Genomic DNA, 25,049 nt, shown 5'->3' on the forward strand with positions numbered 1-25,049 from the left:
TTCAGATAAAAACTATAACTCACTATTTCTAACAAGCTAAAACATAAAAACTAAGAAAATGTCACATGATGTAAAAAAAAATACATAAATCCAAATTGGGAAGATTTATAAATGAAATTATATTATTCAGAAAGGAGAAAAAATAAAAGGGAAAGTTTTTTTCTTTTTTTTTAAGGGATTTGGAGAAACTGACAAATTTAGAAGGCAGTCAAAGAATATCCAACATACATATAATAAGGACTCCAAAGACAATCAAAATGAGGGAACAAAAAAAAAAAATACCCAAAACTATACTTTCAAATGTTTCCCAAGACAATTTTTTAAATTACATATTGAAAGTGCACACAACATAACTAAGGAAACTGACCCAAAATAACCAACACTGAGAGAAAGTTAATAAAACTTATTAGACTTTGAAGAAAAACCAAAATGTAGGCATCCAGGCAAAAAGATCAAATCACTTATTCAGAGATAATATCAGACTTTCAGCAGACTTTCCTACAACACTGCTTTATGCCATAAGGAAACAGAATAACATATTTAGGATAATTAAGGAAAGAAGTGTGAGCTAAAACTTTTATAACCAACTAAACTGACATTCACATGAAAGACTCGGGCAAACTCAATGACTTGGAGAATATTTTTCCCATGAGCTTTTCCTGAGGAATTTACTAGAGAGTAAATGCCAATAAACCAAAATAACTAGAGAGTTATTAACTTATGGATTGATAGTAAGTGCTATATGTTTACTTATGGTAAAAGAATAGCTAATGTTGGCCGGGCGCGGTGGCTCACGCCTATAATTCCAGCACTTTGGGAGGCCGAGGCGGGTGGATCGCGAGGTCAAGAGATCTAGACCGTCCTGGTCGACATGGTGAAACCCTGTCTCTACCAAAAATACAAAAATTAGCTGGGCATGGTGGTGCATGCCTGTGGTCCCAGCTACTCGGGAGGCTGAGGCAGGAGAATTGCTTGAACCCAGGAGGCAGAGGTTGCGGTGAGCCGAGATCGCGCCATTGCACTCCAGCCTGGGTAACAAGAGCGAAACTCTATCTCAAAAAAAAAAAAAAAAAAAGAATAGCTAATGTTAACTGAGCCTGTTTCATACATAATGAAATAAATCACATGGGCAATTATGTGATTTCCTAATTCTTGAATCCCTTGTGTTCTCCAGAATCAGTATTCTGGTGTAAGAAAGTAAATATAAATGCCAGGTAGAAAAGGTTAAAAATCCTGTGATATTGCATTTGAATTGGAAGTATCATACCTCATGAGTTTTACTCACGTGTATTAAAAATGCTTACAGACAGCAACCCAACAGCAATGACCTCTCTAGGACCCAGATGATTTTCAAATACTGTTTTCCACTAAAAGAAAACAGAGATTATTGGGAGAATAAAGGATTCCATATCTGGGCAGAATTTGTACAAGATGAGCCTAGGGCAGTGGGTCATACACATACCTTGTCAGCAAGGAAGCTAGAAAACTGTTAGGAACATGTCAAAGTGATATTCCCACTGGACAAAGATCAGACAAGAAATGTTCAGTAAAGACAATATTTTCACTGAGCTGAAGCTCAATAAATAAGTTCATGAATTTATAAGGATAGAAAATAATTTGTCATTTTTGAAAATAATAAAGAACCACTGAGTTTTAAAACTGGTAAATAATGAGGGCAAAAATCGTCTTTTATGTCTTTTCTATATGAGTTACATCCCTGATAACCAAGTAGTAGATGAGTAAATTTTCTCTTTGTAGAAATATTTCAACTAATACCTAAAGGAAGAATGATTAAATTAGAATATTACTATTTTGCAACTCAGATAAATTAATAGATCTAGGCATTGTACATCATTTGCTGCTATCAAAAGTAAAGGCCCAATCATACATCCCGTGGCTGTGATAGAGGAACACAATACATTAATATCTCTTAGTTGTCTTGCCAAAAATTAAACCCAATGGTCAATCCAGTAGATCCACAGAGATGCAATCAGCAAAATCCAGATAGTAAGAAACTCTGTAGGACACACTTGTTTTCTTCAACAAATATATTTCATGAAAAATAAGTGTGGAGAGGCAGAAGGGGAACCTATAGACTAATAGAGACATATAAAAATAACAGGGAAAATGAAATATAGGAATGTATAGTCAGGTGATAAAGCTATAGGGCGTATAGGAGGATTAGGGAAAGGAATTGTGGTTAGAATGATTATATAGAGGGCTTATGAGGTGTCTGGCAAATTTCTATGTCTTGATTTGGGTCACGGTTACAAAGTGATGACCTTATCATAGTTTATTAAACTAAGCATTTATGTAATGCCAATTTTCTATATCTGTAATATTTTACAACTAATAAGCTTTTTTAAAAAATTAATATAATGTACCTTTTAATTAATTTCTCCAATACATTTCATGTAATGTAAGAGCCACACCACACTGGACAGGCAGACCTGTAAACAAGTAGATCTTAATTAATTCATTCTACAGATATTTCAACCAACTCTTTTAGGTAGGCATTGGAGTGCTGCATCTAAAATAAGGCAATTATAGTACACAGCAAAATATGATAGGTACTATATGGACAAAGTATTCTGATAGTATAGAGAAATCGAAATTTTTCTGATTGAGAGATTAGCAAAAACTTATCAGGGCAATAACATTTCAGTTGACTCTTATAAGATGTGTCATATGTGCTCTTACTTTAAAAACCATCAATTCACATTAAAGGAATATTTAGAACCCACAGCCTCAAAACCTATTCACCCTTAATCCATATGTTCTAGTTTGCATCACTCAATACGACTGAAACCCCCTATCTGAAAGGTCATTGATCATCTCTTAGTGACGTTTCCTCAGTCCATGTCCCCGTAAACTCTGCCCAATTCATCATTTGTTGAGTATTGCCTTCTAGAGATTCTTTTCTTCCTTTTCTTCTGAACCACCAGGGTGCCCTGACCTCCCTCCTGCCTTCCGGCTGTCCCTTTGGTGCCTTTTGGCTGCTCTTTTCACCTTTCTGGTAGTGCCTTCTGTGCTCTCTCTCTGTGTTCTGCTGCTTTGGCATTACCTGAAGCCACATGCAATTAACGTGGAAATCTCTATGAGACGCCTGCTTTGTAGGAGCTCCAGACATGTATTTCTGACTCTGCTCATTATTTCTTTCTGTATGTCCATCTGTCACCACAAAATTGATATGCCCCAAATTGGACCCATTTGCATCTAACCAAATCCTCATGACCTTGCCAACCGAATTAATAGCGCCTCTGCCTCCTGGTCTTGACTTAGAATCTTTGAGTCATCCCTAAGCACCCTGTGGATATGTTTGTTATCTTAAACTTGGACAGCTTCTATTTCTCTGTGTCGAGAAGACTCATGTGCTCCTTGGAACTTTTCCTGTGTGCAAGGCTTTGAATGAACTTCATCCAAACCCAGTGATAGCTTAATTGGTGAGGGTCTACCCTCATTCTCTGGTGGATCACACCATGTCTGGATCTGATTTGGTGACAGCACTCTCAGGTTCCAGACCAGTACCAGGCACTTTATACCACTAGCCTAAGTTATAGATATTAGAATTAATGCAGCCGTCAATACTGTCTTACTAGCTTAACATGAACAAAGTACAAAGGCTTCTCCTGTGGAGGGAGGAGCTCTCAAGCATAGTTGGTCCCACATTTATCCACCAGAGGTTCTATTCCCAACCATAGTTACACTTGTCAGGTTATTTTTTTTCTGCTGAGGAAATGGCCTTAATTTATATTGATTTTTAAGAAGAAGAAAAAAAAAAGATTACAGGCACAGCATCTGCTGTTTGTGCCTAGAGGTAAAGGTTTAGGTTGAAGCAGCTTCCTGCATTTATCCATCTACTTGTTCATCCCACAAGCATCACTGAAAGCTGACTTTGGTGTGGGATGCTGGCTAATCAGGTGGGTGGTGTAGTTCCTGCCTCCAAGGAGTTCACTGTCTAGATCATAGTTATACTAACTCTGTCATCTTGCTTAGTGTTTATTAGCCCTGAGGATGTAATCATTCATTCATTCACGTTCTTTTAATCTCTTCCTCTTTCCTATCTTTAGTTACCATCCCTTTGTGGATGATTTTCAATATGTTTTAGACTTAATGTTTGACCTTCACAACTATATTCAAAAGGTAAGAATTGAATTATAAGTATAATATGAGTACTGTGCTAGAGGTGTAGAATACACTAAGAAACCAACAGGATGGTTCCTGCCCCTGGAGTCTTCTGCCAACATTATACAGGTTTCCATACTACCCTCACCCTCTAGAATTTTTTTTTTCTTTAAAAGTAATTTATTTGACTCTGATCACAAAACACAAGTGAAGAGCACGGCATTGCCTGTAACCCCCAAGTTGCCCATCTTCCCAGTCCATGCCTCTATAAATACCCTTTGTACAGCAGCAAGCTCATGCTGTTCCCAAGCATGTGCACATTCTAACAGCTGCAGAGTATAGTGCATGACCAGGTGAAAGTTAGACAGACTCTCTACTCACAGCTAAGGCCTCTCCAATTAGTCTTCCGGATCCTTTTGCTAATAGTAACTGGTTGCTGTTCCTATTGGTCGTAGATAAATGACACCTGCACAGTTCTGAGTGCTTTCAGGTAACCTCGGCAGGCAGTGACTGGACCGTTTCCTTGCTCCGAGCTTCCTATGTCCCAGGTTGCCTGTGGCACCCGGACAGCTGCTGCCCCTGGGTCCCGCACATTCCAGGGCGACGATGGAGGAAGGCAGGCCAGGCCAAGCATGAGGAATTAACAGTCTTTATTGGGCTCAGACCAGGAGTCCATGGGTCTTGAGGACCTCTGTGTATTTATCAGTTTTCTTCTCCATGTTCTTCTCGGCTTGTTTCCGTAGTCTCATGAGCTGTTTCTTCTTCTGGTAGTGGATCTTGGCTTTCTTCTTCCTCTTCTCCTCCAGGGTGGCTGTCACTACCTGGTACTTCCAGCCAACCTTGTGAGCCATGCACCCCAGTTAGGCAAACTTCCTTGTGGGCTTCAGACGCACGACCTTGAGGACCGCAGGAACCACCATCTGCATTTTCTTGTCGTAGGGCCGTGGGATGCTGTCCAACACCTGGAGGTGGTCCAAGGAGGCCTGCCCTTGCTTGGTCTTGTGGGGCAGCATGGCTTGCACGATCTGCAGAAGATGCAGCTGGGGGTCCGGAAGTGGTAGGGGCTTCGGGAAAGGTTGGTGTTCATCTGCTTGTGGGGGAAAGCCAGGTACTACAACTTATTTCTGTAGAAATCGCCAGAAATGTTGATGCCCTCGCAGCGAACGACCACCACCTTCCGGCCAGAGCCAAGTTCATGTTTAGATGAAAAGCTAGCCTAACGCAAAATCACTTCTGAAAATCATGATGTTTGCAATCACGATCCGTCTGCATTGTTTTCCTTGTCTTTTTCATTCTGCATAGACAAGTTGCCTCCGAGAAGGTGAATAATAAGTTGCATTAAAACTCCTTAAAAAGAGGAGCTTGAGGTATGATTTCCATAGGAAAATCACTGTAGAGCTTGCCAGCTAGAATTATTTTCTGGCTTATTTATAATCCTGTTACTAGTCAGCGTCATTGCACCAATTTCGTAAACAATACAGCGGCATCAACAAGGCTATAATCAGCCACCACTGAATGCCATATCATTTCTTTACCTTTAAATATCTGCAGGAAAAGGGGATGGGGTGGAAAGAAGACAAGAATTTTTTAAGTGATATGGATAATCAAGAATGCCTTTAAAAAATACCTCTTAAATATATGCCCGTGTCCCCTTAAATCTGTGACGGTGAAACATCTCATTTTAGTTGATGTATGACAAGAAAGCAATCATTGTTAATCAAAATGACACATTTCCATTTACTTGATGAAAGGAAGGTAGATGAAGGTCATGCATAAGAAAACAAAGCAGCCTGTGATTCGTGATGTTTGGGGTTTCTTTTGAAATTTGTTTCCTTAGGAAGTTTGTAAGCCGGCTGCTTTCTTTTCTTGGCATCATTCATCCAAATTGCCAGAAGTCCTTGTCAGTGAAGATGGAAATATTTCATCTTCTCTCCTGAGTAGAGAAGTAGGTTAATTTGCTTTGGATTCTTTGACAAAGTTGGGTCCTAAAGGCGTAAAATCTCAGAAGCTCTGGCTCCAGATAGCTCTTTAAAAGTTACCAATTCCATTCCCTGGGTGATAAGGTTATTCCTGGGAGATTAACCATCCAGCTGGTCATGGCCATGCTCATAGGGAACTGGCGGGGTTGGGGGAAGGGCCAGAGCCTTAGTACTTTATCAGAAACAGAAATCAAGAGCCTCTTTCTACTCTCCCCTCTCTGTATTTTAGGACACTTAACCATTACATGTTCGCAATAACTAAGTGCTAGTTAAAGCTTTGCTTTTCCTGGATATCACCTTTTATAAAGGAGTGTATGTTCCTGATTTCATTCTGTGGTTGGAGCAGAGAAGGGGCTGTAATTCATGGTACAAACCTAGCTTTGAGACTGTTAGATCTGACTTTATGCCTAAGCATTTTTAGAACCTTCCAGAAGTCACTATGAGACTCCATTGCACTGTGGAGTATTATCAGTGGGCTGTTATAATCTCCATCCCAAAACTTAAAACATAATTTGTGAAATACAGAGGGAATTTTGGCATTTGGGGATTCAACACAGATCTCTCAAGAGGAATGGATATAAGGCTATTGATTCCAAAATCCAAAAATGACATTCTTCCACTGCCAGACGTGGTGCTTGAATCTACAAAAGTCATGATGTCCCCGTATGTTCAGTCTGCACATATCATGATGAACAGGCATCACAGGATTTTAAAACTTAGTGTTGGGCTGGGCGTGGTGGCTCACGCCTGTAATCCCAGCACTTTGGGAGGCCGAGGCAGGTGGATCACGTGGTCAAGAGATCGAGCCCATCCTGGTCAACATGGTGAAACCCCGTCTCTACTAAAAATACAAAACATTAGCTGGGCATGGTGGTGCATGCCTGTAATCCCAGCTACTCAGGAGGCTGAGGCAGGAGAATTGCCTGAACCCAGGAGGCGGAGGTTGTGGTGAGCCAAGATCACGCCATTGCACTCCAGCCTGAGTAACAAGAGCGAAACTCTGTCTCAAAAAGAAAAGAAAACAAAACAAAACAAAAAGCAGTGTTTAGCATGCTGAAAGCCTTTTGTAACTACCCTTATTATTATTGTCATTATCAACATCTTCATCATCATTATTTTAACTGGAGAAGTTAAAATAATTATTAAGCTGTAGTAGGAGACAATACGATATAAAGAGAATTCTAAAGAGCCCTCTAGGGCTGAGGGAGCTTAAGGAAGGACAGACATGGAAGACGGGCCCCTCTTCAAGGCTTGGGTTCAGACTTTTTTGAAGCCAGTGTGGCTGCAGCTGCTGGATGGTGAAGGAGCTTTCTGGATTTCTCAGGGAAGAGATGGTCCACAGTCACAGGACAAGCAAGAAACACGCGTTGGGGCACAGAACACCTGTTACCTTGTTATCTTGCAGAAACAAAGATGGCGGCCTAAAATGGTTGCTAGCAGCAAGTTCTTTTAAAAATGCTTCTTTTCCTAAACTTTGCAGAAATCCAACTATAGCAGGCTTTTTCCTGGCACAGGCTGTGATCCCGGCGCCAATGCCTAAGGAACTTATGTGCTGCCTATTTTGGGTCTGTGTAAAGCCAAACTTTACAAACCCTGTCATCAGCAAGCCACTTAAGAGAGACCCCACTTGGGGCCATTTTATACTGGCTCACCCACAATGTGCATTTCCTGCCCGTGCTCCTTTTGGTGTGACAGAACGCCATAATCTATCATTATAATTTTATTTTTGTGTCTTCTTCTTCCTTATGTTCTTTGTCTTTTTTATATAAGAAAAAAACTAAAAATTGAAAGTTCTCCCAAATTTCTATACTTTTTCCAAATATTAGGCCAAATTTGACAAGAAATCCTGCATAAATTACTGTTAAACTTCTTTAAACTTTCAGATGATATAAGACTCTCAATGATCAAACTGATCCTAAAGGAAAATCTCTGGGTTAATTAAGAGTGTTTGCACATGAGGGGAGCCTCATCTATTTGGCTTGATTGTCCACCCTGGGTCCAATCTGCTATGGTCAGAGGGGCAGAGTCATATTTGTTAAAGACAAAGCAGTTGGGAGTCCATGTTGTTGGCCAAAGGAGGTGATCAGTGAAGGCTAGGAAGATACCCCCAGAATTACCTTCAACAAACACCAAGGGAGAGTCATGCAGCATTGAGAATTCACAATGATCAGGGCACAGGGCACTAACATCCTAAAATAAGACCCACAGTCTTTAATTATTAGCAAGGTGGACTTTTCAAAAATATACTTTCATGGAGAGAAAATTTTTAAAGACTCCAGAGGTGAACAACTGCCAAAAAGGAATGTGTGGTATCCAGCTGTCAATGATTTTGGTGTGAAAATCAAATGTTATCCTGGTGTAATGACCAGGATGCATATGAGGAGCTCAGGTTTCATAAAGGCCAAAGGAGCAGGGTCTAGTCAAGGGCAAACTAAAGCCTGGAACCAGTGAGAAGAAGGACTGACCAACGCAAAGCAAAAAGAGTAGAACATGTCAGGAGCAACCAAAGACAAATACTATTTGGATTTTAAAGGTTGTGCCAAAGCTGACAATGAAGAGTAGAACATACTAAGATAAACTAAAAGAACTGTTATTTGGCTTTTAATGATTGTATCCAAGAGCAAGAAGACGAAAAAGGAAGAGAACACCACCTCTGGGATCTGGGTGATGCCAACAGATGCCGGAGAAAACAGTATTGCTTAATCTCTTTGGGCTTCCATTCTCTCTTTCAAGGAGAAAGCAAAGTCCACAGAGGTTAATACTAAACTGGATAACCTAGTCAAGACTTCTTAGTTTGAAAGAAGCTACCAGCTAATAAATGACATATTAGGGGATGGCTATAGGGATGCCTCAAGAATCTCAGCCAGAATAATCAGAAGGATGTTAACAAAATAATTGTCCTCCCCAGGTCTTAGGGAAAAAATGCCTAGCTTGGTGGTTTTGGCATGTTGAACTCAACTCTTCCTTTTTATAATAAATATTTTACAACATCCCTTTGATCCCTTAAAATAAACTTCATAGATAATATAACCTACTTAAACACTTAATTTCAAAGTAAAATGAATACATTGTCCAAACTGAAATATAAAGGAGGCTTACAGAGAAAGTAATTTGTCTAAAACAGAAAGTAAACTGTAGTTTAATGAATAAATGTTCAAAGACAAGGATGCTAACTCTCACTACTCCTATTCAATGTAGTACTGGAAGTCCTGCCCAGAGCAGTCAGGCAAGAGAAAAAATTAAATACAGCCAAATAGAAAGAGGAAAATTCAAACTATCTCTGTTTGCAAACAATATAATTCTATACCTAGAAAACCCCAGTCCTGGCTAAAACGCTCCTAGATCTGATAAACAACTTCAGCAAAGTTTCAGGATACAAAATCAATGTACAAAACTGAGTCACATTTCTGTACACCAACAACATCCAAGATGACAGTCAAATTGGAAGCACAATCCCATTCAGAATAACCACAAAAAGAGTAAAATACCTAGGAATTCAGCTAACCAGGGAGGTGAAAGATCCCTACAGTGAGAATTACAAAACGTAGCTAAAAGAAATGAGAGATGACACAAACAAATGGAAAAACATTCTATGCTTGTGGATAGAAAGAATCAATATAATTTAAATGGCCATACTGTCTAAAGCAATTTTCAGATTCAGTGCTATCCCTATCAAACTATCAATGACACTTTTCACCAAATTAGGAAAAAAAATCCTAAAATTCATTGGAAACAAAAAACGAGCCTTAATAGCCAAAGCAAGCCTAAGCAAAAGCAACAAAGCTGGAAGCATCATACTACCTGACTTCACACCATATTACAAGGGTATAGTAACTAAAATAGTGTGATCCTGGTACAAAAACACACATAGGCCAATGGAACAGAAGTAAAGCTACATTCCTACAGCATGTAATCTTTGATAAAGCCAGCAATAACAAGCAATGGAGAAAGGATTGCCCATTCAATAAATGGTGCTGGAATAATTGGCTAGCCATATGCAGCCAAGTGAAACTGGACTGACTGAAACGACCCCTGTATTTCACCATATACAAAATATAACTCAAGATGAATTAAAGACTTAAATGCGAAACCTAAAACTATAAAAACCCTAGAATACCACCCAGGAAATACCATTCTAGACATAGGCCTTGGCAAAGACTTCATGATGAAGATTCTGAAAGTAATTGCAACAAAAATAAAAATTGACCATAGAACCTGATCAAACTAAAGAGCTTCTGTACAACCAAACAACCAACCACTACCAACAACAAAACAAAACAAAAGCCACCCACACTATCAACAGAATAAACAGACACACTACAGGATGGGAGAAAATATTTTCAAACTATGCTTCTGACAGAGGTCTAATATCCAGAATTTATAAGAAAATTAAGCAAATTAACATGCAAAAACCAAACATTCCCATTAAAAAATGGGCAAAGGACATGAACAGGCACTTCTCAAAAGAAGACATACATGTGGCCAAAAAGCATATGAAAAAATTCTCAGGATCACCAATTAGAGAAATGCAAATCAAAACCACAATGAGATTCCATCTCATACCAGTCAAATGGCCATTACTAAAATGTTAAAAAATATATATAACAAAAAACAGATTCTGGTATGGTTGCAGAGAAATGGGAACATTTTACACATTGTTGGTGGGGGCGTAAATTAGTTCAGCCACCATGGAAAGCAGTTTAAAGGATTCTCAAAGAACTTAAAATAGAACTACCATTCAACCCAACAATCCAATTGCTGGGTATATAGCCAAAGGAATAGAAATCATTTTACCATAAAGACACATGCGTGCCAATGTTTGTCACATCACTATTCAGAACAGCAAAGACATGGAATCAACCTAGATGCCCATCAACAGTGGACTGGATAAAGAGAACATGGTACACACACACTATGCAATACTACAGAGCCACAAAAAAGAATGAGATCGTGTCTTTTGTGAGAACTTGGATGGAGTTGGAGGCCATCATCCTAAGTAAATTAATGCAGGAACAGAAAAGCAAATACCACACGTTCTCACTTATAAGTGAGAGCTTAACACTATGTATGCACAGACACAAAAAAGAGAACAATAGATACTGGGGTCTACTTGAGGGTAGATGGTGGGAGGGGTGTGAGGATTGACAATCCACCTGTTGGGCACTATGCTGATAAACTGGGTGACAAAATTATCTGATATCAAACCCCCACAACACACAATTTGCCCATGTAACAAACCTGCACATTTACCCCTTGAACCTAAAAGTTGGAAAGAAAAATAGATAAATATTCAGAAGAAGAAATGATGAAGTAGCCATGAATTTATTTGCACCTACATGTAGAAGCTTTGTGAATCTGATGACTTCAGGATTATAAATCGTTCTGTTTTAAGGACACAGGCACATGAATGTTCATAGCGGCACTATTTACAATAGCAAATACTTGGAACCAACCCAAATGCCCATCAATGATAGACTGGACAGGGGAAATGTGGCACATATACACCATGGAATACTATGCAGCCATAAAAAACAATGAGTTTGTGTCCTTTGTAAGGACATGGATGAACCTGGAAACTATCATTCTCAGCAAACTGACAAGAACAGAAAATCAAATACTGCATGTTCTCACTCATAGGCAGGTGTTGAACAATGAGAACACATGGACACAGGGAGGGGAGCATCACACACTGTGGGTGGGGTCTGTGGGTGGGGGGAACTAGGGGAGGGACAGAGGGGGTGGGGAGTTGGGAAGGGATAAATGTCAGATATAAGTGATGGGGAGAAAGGCAGCAAACCACATAGCCATGTATGTACCTATGCAACAATCTTGCATGTTCTTCACATGTACCCCAAAACCTAAAACACAATAAAATATATACATTAAATAAAAGTTTGATAAAATCATATTGTACTGGCAGTCTGATTTTTCAAAGTCGTGGGTATTTCAGTTATTTCTTGCTGTGTCACAAACTAGACCTTAGCACCCTCAAACCATCATTTTATGATGCTTTTGGATCCTATGGGTCAAGAATTCAGAAAGACTACGGCAAGAATGGCTCTTCTGTGCTCCATGATGTCTGGAGCTTCCCCGGGGTAGGTCTAATGCCAGGCCCTGGAAGAGTTAAAGCTGAAGGAATCACTTCCAGGATGGCTCTACTTCACTCCTTGGCTCCTTGACTGGAAGGTTGCACAGGACTGCCTGTAGGTGGCCCTCCAGCCTGGCCATCTCAGGGTGCTCAGATTTCTTACAAGATAGGCAGAGCTCTAACGACAAGTGTCCCAGCAGAAGCTGCATGATCTTTCATGACTTAGCCTCGAAAGTCACCAGCATCACTTCTGACCCACCCTCAGTCAAAGCAGTCACATGGGCTTGGGGGCAGAGAGGATGTGAGTGTATAGAGCCCACCTCTTGATGAGAGGAGTGTCAGAGAAGTTGTAGTCATGTTTGAAATCACCACAGTGACTGGCTCTCAGCAAATTTCCAATAAAACAGTGGTCTCTCTATGAATTACACAGTAGCTACCTTCCTGAAAAATTCAGCATGTATTTAAACTTTGTAAATAGTATATTATATATGTATGTAGTATGGAAGCTTAGACTTTATACACATTGTTGAGCAGCATCTTTGAAAGTTGTGTGAGGCTCAGGGTACTTCTTCATTGTTTACTACACTCCTGAACATTGCAGGATGCTTAGCAACCTTGGTCCATGCCCACTAAATGCCAATGCTGCCCATCCCGGTTATTTATCTCTCGCCTGTAGACTGACCTCCTCTGAGTACTTGGTGCATTGCTTGTAGATCAAAACGGCACCCTCGGCCCTCACTCTACACACTTCAGCTCACTCTCCCACTCAAATGAGTTCTCACAGTGATGGTGATGACGATGGTAACTTCGATATTGGTAATGATGACCGTAATGATGATGGCAAGGACAGCAGCAGTGACCATGACCAATTGCTTCCATTTTGCCGGGGACTCCATTACGTTATACACCATCTTACTCCATGCTGACAACAACCCTATGGCAAATATGATTGTCCTTGCTTTTTAGATGAGGAAACTGAGGCTTAGAAAGCTTAAATAATCTATACAGGATGACAAAATTAGAAACTGGGGAACCAAGAAGTTCCATTTTTCTCCCAGCTCTCTGGATAGCTTTGAATGACATTGTGACTTCACCTAATTGTCTTTGGCTGAGGGGATAGAAGCAATGTTCTGTATATCACTGGGAACCGTTCTCTCAGAGAAGGACCATGGGCAGGCGGGTGCAATGATTACCATCTCTGGCACAATGGTGAGGAGGAAATTGACATTCAAAACAGATGTGAAAGTGGTAAAAGAACAAGAACCTGCTCTTCCAGACCTCCCGGATTCTGGGAGAAGATGGCTGAATCTTCTGAATCTCATTTTCTTTGGGAAGCCTGGAGAATAAAAGCAAAGACAGTTCTAATGTTGAACAAAAGGAAGAAGGTGGAGCCTCTGAACATGAGGTGAATGTAAAATTCTAGATCATGTATTAAAAGGACGTCAGTGCTGGCCTACTCGTTGTTAGCCAGCCAAGGAGGTATCCACATTGTCATCTCCATGCCCTTAGGTGGCCCAGGTATCCTGGCCTTGTCTACCATCCTCTTGGCTTGTCTTCTCTGGTCTGTATTCCCAGAACCATACTCAGTATGTTATCCACGTGGCTCACAGAACCACACAGCAGCATGCTAATAGGAGAGCTTTGAAGATCTGTGATTCAATTGAAGAAAGTCCAAAACCTTAGAAGTGTTTTATGCTCCTGTGTATCTACTAATGAGGTGTCTTCATTTAGCAAGAAAATAGATTATAAGCTCAGTTTTATGATCTTTAAAAATGGGGGAAATAAAATTGCACCATGAACTGCAAAAAAGACAAGGAAGAAAAATAGCTTGTGGTCCCTTAATTCAATTGCAGCCAACTGGGTTTCTCTCTCCTTAGCTTTCTTAAAAAACAAAACAAATTTATAATATAAACGCTGTTTTGGCACACAATATATTCTGCTTTAACATTGCCTATCTATATTACAAAAATGTGTTTGTAAAAGCCTTTGAGAGCTTCTTGGAAATATAATAATGTTTTTAGAATAAAAAGTATTATTGAGGTGTTCTCTAAATTAAGAAAAAGTCTGAATATGAATATTTTATGTCTATGTAACATATTTTATATAAAATATGATCATATTGGTAAGAAGATATGCAAAAGATGAACAGATGTAAAGAAAATTCATATTCCTGTTTCCTTTAGAACCATTAATTCTATGGCAAACAACATCTCTAATGTTTTATGTTTTCCTTGAATAGTATTTTCACAGCAAATGTGAAAATCTTATTCATATAAGGGCCCTCTAATGGTGTCCTTAACCTAATATCAGTCATCATTTGGACCCTTTCAGGGCCCAAGCCCTGGAGAGGAATCCACACTTATTGTGAGGGATGCCAATCTTAGTTTCTTAGATTTCTCGCCACGAGAAACCCACTGTCGTTATTCAAGAAATACCTACAGGAAGATGTTCTCAAAAATTGAGTCTCTCTCCCAGGAGCATTAGATGCTTCTGGATGCAGAAGGACCCTGCGTCTCATTTGGTCTAGCAACCTGACTCCAGCAGAGCCATATGCAAACCGCCCTCTGCAGTGAATATGTTCCCTGTATTATTTCCGGCTCTATTCTTCCTCCAGACCCACGTTCTCCCACAGAAACTTCCCCAGTGATGGAAATAGTCTACAGCTGTGCTGTCCCATATAGCAACCACTAACATCATGTGGGTATTGAGCACAAGAAATGTGGCTCGCATGACTAAGGAGCTGACTTTTTCATTTTAATTAATTTAAATGTAAATAGCCTCATGCGACTAGTGGCTATCCTATTACCTGAGCAATTCTAGAGCCTCCAGAGATTTTGTGCAAAACAAAACACAAGACAAAGGTGAACACAATCAGAGTTTGGTCTGAGTTAAATAAAATTTCCAAAGTGACTTGGAAAGTTGTTTCTTACAAAAAACTAATAACACTTGAAATAAACCCTTGCCATGTATTGGGCACCATCTAAGAGCCAGGCAAAGTCTGCAATAAGTGCTTGAACAGTATTATTTTATTATTATATTTAACTCATAAGATCCTTATGAGATATTATCTCCCCCACTCCTGTTTTATTTGGAGATGAAAAACTATGGTTTAGAAAGATTAAGGATCACAGCTTGTTCTTGGCAGAGGGAGGCTTTGAACTTGGGTCTGAGTCCAATTCCTATGGTAGTGCTTCACATTCTTCCTCTATATCTTGTTGGAATTTACACCACCTTCTAACTAGAGACTAGAAAGACCTTTATAATGGGATAGAATAAGTTTCTTAGTGCAAAGTTCTATTTCCACATGTGACTCCCCTGTAAGATTATAAGCTTCCATGGAAGATGACTCTGTGACACTGAACTTGTATCTGAATTGTCTATTCTCCTTCTTGGTGGCCCTGTTTGTTCAGTAAAAAGATTATAAGCAATGATTTGTGACCTCTTGGGCTGTTAGAAAACATTGCATTGGCATTTGTATGTAGTCACGAGACAGTTCGGTTTAGTGTTAAGACCGTAAATGATGGTCTCAAGGAAGCCTAAGATCTCCCATGGGCACTTTGCATCTTCAGACAGGTCACTCCATCCTAGAAACCTCTGCTTTGTCATCCTTAAAATGGGGTAATAATAGTTCCCACTTCATGAGTTCCTTGCTGTGAATCAGTGAATGAGTGTATTTGAAGTATTAGCATGGTGCCTACCCTGCAGTAAGTGCTCAATAAAAATTAGAGGCTATTGGTTCTGTTATTGCTCTACAGCCGCTTCAGCTCATGCCCATAAGGTTTATTATTAGTTTCTTATTTGATTCTTGTTAGGAGGGAAAAGAGATGTTGATCACAGAAGACACATGCATGAAAGCCAATAAGATGACTGCTGTCAAATGACTTTCTCTCCTGAGATATAAATAATCAAATAAGCTCCTGAGTTGCTGGTTTGTACATAACAGAAAAAAACCCCAAGAATATGCTCTCTTCCTCTCCCCTTGTAATTGGTAACTTGTAGCCAGAAGGGGGAGGCTCTATCTCACTTTTTTTCAAGCATGGCCCAGATTCTTGACTATCCAATACTCACCTTGGGGTTACAATGGCCCATGCTGCCATCATAGATAATATAGAAAGGGAGGTCAAATGGTGTTTTAGAAAGAGCCAGTGACAGAATAAAAAATCCTGGATCTGGTTTTGTGGTGACTTGCTCTGTGACCTCATACACATCACTGAAGCCCTCAGCAGATCCATCTGTGAGATGAAGAATTTAAACTCCAGGAATTCTCCAACACTACCTGACAATAACTGGGTATCAGTATCCAGTGTACCAATTAGGACTCAGAAGCTACTTTATCAACAGCCATTTATTATACCTGGATGTGTTAGGGTCATGCTAGCTACGATTATAGATAATTCTCCAAATCTCACCGGCTTAGTATAGCAAGTATTTATTTCTTGCTTATGTAAAGTCTAAACAGATGCCCTTGATCAGCAGATAGCTTTCCTTTAAGGAATGACTCAGAGATCCAGGCTCCTTTCCCCATGAGATCTTCAGTACAGGTTCCAAGGTTGTCAGCTTAGGGGAAGGGTGTGGGGGATGGCTTGGGAGGGGTTTATATGGGCCAGATCTGGGAGTAGCACACATCACTTCCATTCTCATTCCATTGGAACTCAGGCTCACAAGCACACCCAACTGCAAATGGGGGCTGGAAAATCAAGTCTGGCTGGGTGACCAGAAGGAAGAGGAAATGGGTGTAGTTAACATCTAGTGCCTTTACCCAGCCTCTCAGCAGTATTAGATGGTTGCCGCTGTCACACCAAGTGACTCTTATTATAGTCAAAAGCAAAGAAACAAAGGTAGTTTGGTGGCTGCGTGTGTGTGCATGTATGTGTCTATTGCAGGGGTTGGGGGGATGCGGTACAGGCAGTACGGATATAACACTTCTGTTAAACTTTTTCAAATATTGAAAAAAGTTGATAAATTCTCTTCTCATTCCTTAGGTTTTAGCCTCTTGCCAAAGCATGTAGAGGTTCCAGCCCCTATTGCCTAGTACCTGGTACCAAGGACAGGAAGACCCTACTCCATTTTCTTATTGATTTTTGGGGATCTGGAGGGGAAGTCTTGAGCTCCCCCTAGAGGCCAACAAGGTCCCCTTCATCTTTATATTCTGATGCTTGAATATAAGTTGGGTTGGCTTCTTCACAGCTCCTTATCCTGGCTGACACAAGGCTGAGATACAATGGTTTCTTCTCCACGGCATGAACTAAAGCGTTTCTTTCTGGCTTAGTAGAATGTTGTATGCTGTTCCAACTCTCCTGTGTTTGTCTGCTAGATTTTCTTCATTGTCACTTGACCTTTTCCCTCTTATAATTAGTTTTATTAACCTTCCTTCACAGTTCACCTAATTTTCATAAAACAATGGGTGTTTTAAAATAAAGAAAAAATGAATATACACATTTCTCAAGATATCTCAAGAATCAATTGCAAAGAACAACATCAGTTAACCAGACGATGATATCACATACAAATTTGACCACTTTTTTAGGGTAAAGAACTTTTAGAAAGATAACATAGAAGGTTAAAATAATGAAGCTTCTGTCACATTTAAAATGTTTTATTTTTCTATCATTTGTAAGCATCTTTGAATAGTGAAATGAGATCCAGGTTTGGGGTCACACCTGAGCTCTGCAAGGCTATGCCTCTGCCTCTCAGTATTCTTATGTATAAAATAACAGTAGCGGCACTTAGTTGCTAAATTTTCTCTCTTTTTTTTTTTTTTTTTTTTTTTGAGACAGGGTCCCACTCTCTCTCAGGCTGGAGTGCAGTGGCACGATCACAGCTCCCTGCAGCCTCAACTTCCTGGGCTCAAGTGATCCTCCCGCCTCAGCCTCCCAAATACCTGGGACTACAGGCATATGCCACCACACCCAGCTAATTTTTTTTAATTTTTATTTTTGTAGATATAGAGTTTCATTGTGTTGCCCAGGCTGGTCTTCAACTCCCAGGCTCGAGCATTCCTACTGCTGTGGCCTCCCAAAGTGCTGGGGTTACAGTTGTGAATCACTGCACCCAGCTTAGTTGCTAAAGTCTGCACTGATTGCTTTGAAGACTGAATGAGGTAAATTATAAAGCATATAGCAAAAGTGGCAAGCACCCGGCGGGTGCCTAATACAGGATCATTTTCTCATGTCAGAATGATCTTCTGGAATATCAAAGCCAAAATCAGCTGACTCTTGGCCTTGAAACGTTCTGCAGTCTCCATAAAGCACCAAGGACGTAGGAACCTCAGTCCTGTCAAAGAGCTTTCTTAATAATGCAAATGCAGGGACACTGACCCTATGTACATACTTTTTACTTTTTATTTCTATTTATTTATTTATTATACTTTAAGTTCTGGGGCTCATGTGGAGATCGTGCAGGTTTGTTACATAGGTATACATGTGCCATGGTGGTTTGCTGCATCCATTACCCTGTCATGTACATTAGATATTTCTCCTAATGCTGTCTGTCCCCAAACCCCCACCATCTGCTATTCCTCCACTAGCCCCCATCCCCCAGTATGTGATGTTCCCCTCCCTGTGTCCGTATGTTCTCATTGTTCAACACCCACTTATGAGTAAGAACATGTGGTGTTTGGTTTTCTGTTCTTGTGTCAGTTTGCTGAGAATGATGGTTTCCAGTTTCATCCATGTCCCTGCAAAGGACATGAACTCATCCTTTTTCATGGCTGCATAGTATTCCATGGTGTATACGTGCCACATTTTCTTTATCCAGTCTATCATTGATGGGCATTTGGGTTGGTTCCAAGTTTGCTATTGTGAACAGTGCCACAATAAACATACTAGTGCTTGCGTCTTTATAATAGAACAATTTATAATCCTTTGGGTATATACCCAGTAATGGGATTGCTGGGTCAAATGGAATTTCTAGATCCTTGAGGAATCCCCACACTGTCTTCCACAGTGGTTGAATTAATTTACACTTCCACCAGCAGTGTAAAAGCGTTCCTATTTTTCCACATCTTCTCCAGCATCTGTTGTCTCCTGATTTTTTAATTGATCGTCATTCTAACTGGCGTGACTGGAAAGCCTCCACAGTGTGTCTTTTGTATACAGAGCCCCTCCTACTGCCTCTGCCAAAAGAGAACATGAATTATAGAGATAGTACCTGACCTTAAGGATCTTGAAAAGCACACTTAGGTGAAGAGTGAGAACATTCCAAGTGAATTTTCCAGTTGAACATAAAGATCTGTGCAAGGTGTGGGGGTGGTAGAGGTGGTGGTAGATGCAGATCAATGACAAGTTGGGGTAAACCTTCCTGGACTAAATTTGTGCCAAATCTGGAAGGTGACAAATGTGAGTCAATGAAACCAAAGGAGAGCTTTTCGTAAAATTGCCTACACAACCTTTTGGCAAAGCAGGTTGGCATATGTATCAGGAAGCTTTAAGATGTGCATATTCAGATTCTAGAATTCCACTGCTGCCATTCTAACTGGTGGAAGGAATCCTCAAAATGGAGAAAGCTTCACTGCTGGAGGGATTACAAAATGATGCAGCTACTTTGGAAAATAGTTTGGCAGTTCCTCAAAATGTTAAATAGCTAGTTACTGTATGACCAAGCAGTTCCACCCACAGATACATACCCCAAAGAAGTGCACCCCAAAGATTTGCTGTATATAGGCCGGGCACGGTGGCTCAAGCCTGTAATCCCAGCACTTTGGGAGGCCGAGGCGGGTGGATCACGAGGTCAAGAGATCGAGACCATCCTGGTCAACATGGTGAAACCCCGTCTCTACTAAAAATACAAAAAATTAGCTGGGCATGGTGGCACGTGCCTGTAATCCCAGCTACTCAGGAGGCTGAGGCAGGAGAATTGCCTGAACCCAGGAGGCGGAGGTTGCGGTGAGCCGAGATCGTGCCATTGCACTCCAGCCTGGGTAACAAGAGCGAAACTCCGTCTCAAAAAAAAAAAAAAAAAAAGAATTGCTGTATATATCCATGTGAACACTTCTGCACAGATGTTCACAGCAGCATTATTTATAATAGCCAACAAGTGGAAACACAAATGACATCAGCTGATGATTGGATACACAAAATGTGGTGTAACCACACAATCAAATATTCTACATCCATAAAAAGAATGAACTACTGTAACATGGGTGAAGCTTGACAGCATTGCACAGAGTAGAAGAAGCCAGTCATAGAAGGCCACGTATTGTATGATTTCATTTATGTGAATTGTCCAGGAGAGATAAATTCATAGTCAGAAAGTAGATTAGTGGTTTTCAGGGGAAGAAGAGTGTAGGGAGTGCTTACTATTGGGGAAGGGGTTTCTTAGGGGGACAGCAAAACAAAACAAAGAAAAAACTTCTAACATGGGATAGTGCTGGTGGCCGCACAACGCTGAATAGACTAAAAACGTCTGATTTGTCACTTTGAAAGGGTGAATTTTATGGTGCGTGAATTATATCTCAATACAGCAGTTGTAAAAAATAGAAAAAAGTTTTGTGCATAAAGATGACACAGTGACATTTTTTCTAAGACTGAAAAATTGGAAACGATCTAGACGTCAGTCACAGTAAAGTCAGAAAATGCTATGGCCACGGGATGGACTCTTAGGCATCCATTTAAATAACTGTCGATGCGAAAGACAGGAGTCCTGTCTGGCTTTACTGCTGGAAGCAGCACCCTTCTTAGCAATCCGGCCTCTCTTTGAGCAACTCTGCATGGTCTTGTACAGGCACGGGAGCAGCTTTTTGGGTTCTGTTTATTTTGTTTTGTTTCATGCAGGTTTCTCACCCCCACCCCATGTTGCCCTGACAGCTCTTCAATGAGCAAAGCTCTGACATCATCACTCCTCCCTTCTTGGGGGAGAAGACGCCTTACCTAATGTCGTCCTAAAGAAACAATACAGAGCCGGGTGCAGCGGCTCACACCTGTAATCCTAGCACTTTGGGAGCCTGAGGTGGGTGGATCACCTGAGGTCAGGAGTTCAAAACCAGCCTGGCCAACATAGTGAAACCCCATCTTTAAAAAAAAAAAAAAAAAGAAACAACACAGAACCTTCCCCTTAATTTCCAGAATGCAAGAAAGATAAAAATCCTACTGTTATGATATTATCTTAAGATTGAGGGAAAATGGGAAGAAAGTCCTATACAGATAATTTGCCTCTCCCACCCTGGTCCGGTCCACCCTACGTGCTTGTAGCCTCCAGCTCCTGAGTGACTTCCACTTTGCCTTCATCTGGTTTTATCTGGCAGAGAAAGGCGTGAAGGTCCTTTCAGGGTTGAGATTAAAGGCTCCACTGGCTCACAGACCCTGAGATAGAAGGGAGGGTTTCTCCCCTCTTCCTAGTCCAACATCTGCCACCCAGGTCTTCCTCTTATACGGCAGGATTGACTTCTTCTGAAGGTAACTCAGGGTAGAAAAATCCATTCTCTTCCTCTCATGGGACCACAGAGGCCTGGCTGGGCCTGCCCTCAGGATGCTTCTCAAATGCAGGTGACTTAATGCACTGAACAGGAACAGACCAGAGAAAAGCTGTGTTCTGCTTCATCCAGTCCCTTTCAGGTACTTTCCCCCAAGGATTACTTTAAGCTAATTTAATCCACTGTCACATTGCATAAAAAGTATCAGCCAGGCAAGGTGGCACATGCCTGTAATGACAGCACTTAGGGAGGCGTTGTAAGTAGATTGCTTGAGCCCAGGAGTTTGAGACCAGCCTGGGCAGCATGGCAAAACCTGGTCTCTATTTAAAAAAAAAATACAAAAAATTAGTCAGGTGTAGTGGTGTACACCTGTAGTCCCAGCTACACAGGAGGCTGGGGTGCCGGATTGATTGAGCCCAGGAGGTCAAAGCTGCCATGAGCCATGATCACACCACTGCACTTCAGCCTGGGTGACAGAGCTGTCCCCCAAAATAAAGTATTAATACAAAGAAATGTTATTGAAATAACATGAAAGAAACACAATCAACCATCACATATAAACAATGAAAATAAACTAACCTACAGGGGGATATGCCCGCATTCAATACACCGAAAGATTATCAGAAAATACTTTTTTCTGTCTTGCAACATTTTCCTCAGTAGGTAAGTACTAAGTGTGACCCTTTTAAGGTTCATCTTTAAGGGAGGAGGAGCAGAGAGCGTGAACACCTTTCGGTATCTCACTCTCTGATCTTCAGCGGTTGATTGCTCTTATTATTAACGTGAAAACTGCAGTCAGTAGATAAGAAACGCAGGCAAGGAGGATGTTCCTGAATCTCGGGGGTGTTCTGGGCTGAAGGGCCCGTGTATTTTCCCATTAACATGATTTTTAATAGCCGAGGAGTGAGCAAGGCCCAGCGAGCCCCTGATTCCCAATTGCGCAGGAAAGTAATTGCAAAGAGCTCTGACCTTGGCTTTCAATCATCGCCTCATCAGACGAAATCATTTCATGCATTCACTGGTCTTTGGCCTCTAACATTTCCAAACTCATTTGGAGAGTTTCAGTATGCAGATACTTTTCTTTGAGTATCTTTGATTTAGTCACACCTTTTCCCTGGCAACGAGAGAGAATGCCCTGTTATAATGTAGCATAAATCATCTGTGAACATGCTAGAGAAAAATCATTACAGAATAGGTTGGTATAATCAGTATAATTAAATAATTCAAGCAGATTATTGACTCAGCAAACATTTATTAAGGACCTACTGAGTACAAGGCCATAGGGATATAAAGGGGAATGTTACGCCCTGGGCTTCCTGGTAGCTCATAATGGGTTGAATCAGAGTCCTGGCAGGTCACAGACTGTACCATGACAGTAAGAACAGAAACAACGAGGTCAAAGGAACCCACCTGTGAATTCAGCGATGCCACATGCAGGCTGTGCGTCCCCGGCTACAGGAATACATTCTACCCCAGAAAGTTCTTCTAATTTACAAAATCAGATACTAAGCTCATTAACTTTCAGCCTTTCTTCTTTTCTAATATGCAAAGTTAAGGCTATACATTTCTCTCTGGCTGCCTCCAATTTTTTATGACATTTTTAACATCTTAAGATAATATTCACATACCACACAATTGAGTCATTTGAAGTGTACAATTCATGGTGTTGAGTATATTCACAGAGTTATGCAACCGTCACCACAGTTGATGTAGCATCTGCCTTGTAAGGTGATTTTTGAGGATTAAATGAGATTACCTAGGTAAGCAGTAGACCCAATGCCAGACACTTAGTAGGTTTTCTGCTGGTTTTTATTCTTGCTGCTGTAGTCGGTGCTGGGGCTGGTGTATGGAAGGCTGGAAGGAGTAGGCGATGGGGCCAAATGAGAAGGTAAAGAAGCATGTGCGACCCGCTGCCTGGGCATCCTCTCCAGATGGGAGTGACAGACTGTCATTATTAGCTGCTAGTAGATTCTTTCCCAGCCCTCATATCGAGCCAACTGAATTCAGTTAACAGGAATCATTTGGGACTGGCTTGGGTGGGTTAAATTCAGAACTGATTATCATCAGGCCTGGCAGTTACACACCAACATGTTAACAAACAAACAAGCAACAACACGCTTCTCAGCTGAACAATAGTGATGCTAAATTTAGCTCCTCTTGGCCATCAGGGCTGGAGCCCGTGAGAGGCCAGACATTTCTCTGGATGCTTCTTATGTGCTAAAGCACTACAGCTGGCCCTCAGAGGGTACTCAGCCAAGCCAAGTGAGCGGCTCTGGAGGGGTATCGCAATCCCGATGGGGAAAGGATGGAGGATCTGGACTTTTCCAGTATCGGCAGAGCCACAGCATCACACAGAGAATTGACGTGTGTTTGCGTCACCAGCACAAACACCACTCTTTCATTTGTTAGCCTGGGTGGAGGGACAGTGCATTCTTAATCTGACGGTTTTCACTGGCAAACACATTCTTGAAGCTGTCACTTCTGTATACATCCAGGTAGCTGAGGACTGTGGCTTCATTTGTACTGGGATTGTGATGACTTTCGTGCTGCATGAAAACTTTGGCTATAATATCACAGTTCTCTTGGAATTTCAAATTAATAGTTTCCTCTCTCTTGCTTTCTGGCACAACATTGCTGAACTGAGTATTCTCCAATCAAAAAGAAAGTACGTACACCAGAAGCCTCCCCTCATTTTCAATAAGTCATGCTTCCGTTTTATGCTAGCGTTGATCATATGCTTTAATGGACAAGGGCACACGGAGATGATACTTTACCTCTAGCCTTCTGCAAAATTGCCATTTTAATTCGTTCTTGCTTTTCTGTTATCACCCCGAAAGTCTTTTAGGAGGCTGGTTTATGTGGCGCCATTTTCTCTGGATTATTGCTGTCAACTCACGGAGCTCTCTAAGTTTGTGGACCTGAAATCTAACGAAACGAAAGAGTTTGAGCTGACTTTTGTTGTCCTTGGTAGTACATTATACACATAAGTTGGGCTTCTTTAGATCATCATGTTTAGACCAACTGAGTGTGAATTTGCCTGCTTGGAACATTTTTGGTTGTCACAAGCAAATAATAGTGGGTGGGGAGAGCTGGTGCTGCTGGCATTTAATGGGTAGAGGCACCCCTGGGTGTTGCTAAGTGTGATACAGTGCCCAGGACAGCAGCTCTCCCCTACCTCAACAAAGACGTCCCCAGCCCCAAATATTTGTAGTGCTGAGCTTTCAGCTGAGTTGTACATGAGAGTAGCGGATGCCTACGGAGATTTGGGGCAAAGGCCTTGCCTGTCTATTCACTATACTTTGTCTCAGAGCCTTAGCTTGATGAAATTGAGTCTTGTAGACAGGCTGTAGGGCCCACCGATCAGAGCATAGACTGAGTCCAAGAGGCCTGGACCTGGGTTCAAAGATACCAGTGACAAAACTCACAGATCTCAGCGATTTTCTTATAT

The 25,049-nt window shown here is 41.0% G+C and overlaps 1 protein-coding gene and 1 pseudogene across 7 annotated transcripts in view; one reads left to right on the forward strand and one right to left on the reverse strand.

The window, feature by feature from the left end:
- The window catches only part of KAZN (kazrin, periplakin interacting protein), a 1,289,243-nt gene that overhangs the window by 334,041 nt on the left and 930,153 nt on the right, over nt 1-25,049 (forward strand). The gene's annotated exons all lie outside the window — the stretch shown is intronic.
- On the reverse strand, nt 4,759-5,370 carry LOC116566588 (annotated as a pseudogene). Its single transcript, XR_004275925.1, has one exon. The product of XR_004275925.1 is annotated as a 60S ribosomal protein L13a pseudogene (transcript).

The sequence above is a fragment of the Sapajus apella genome, unplaced genomic scaffold, assembly GCF_009761245.1.
Source record: "Sapajus apella isolate SASKATOON/1434 unplaced genomic scaffold, GSC_monkey_1.0 scaffold43, whole genome shotgun sequence".
Lineage (NCBI taxonomy): Eukaryota > Metazoa > Chordata > Mammalia > Primates > Cebidae > Sapajus > Sapajus apella.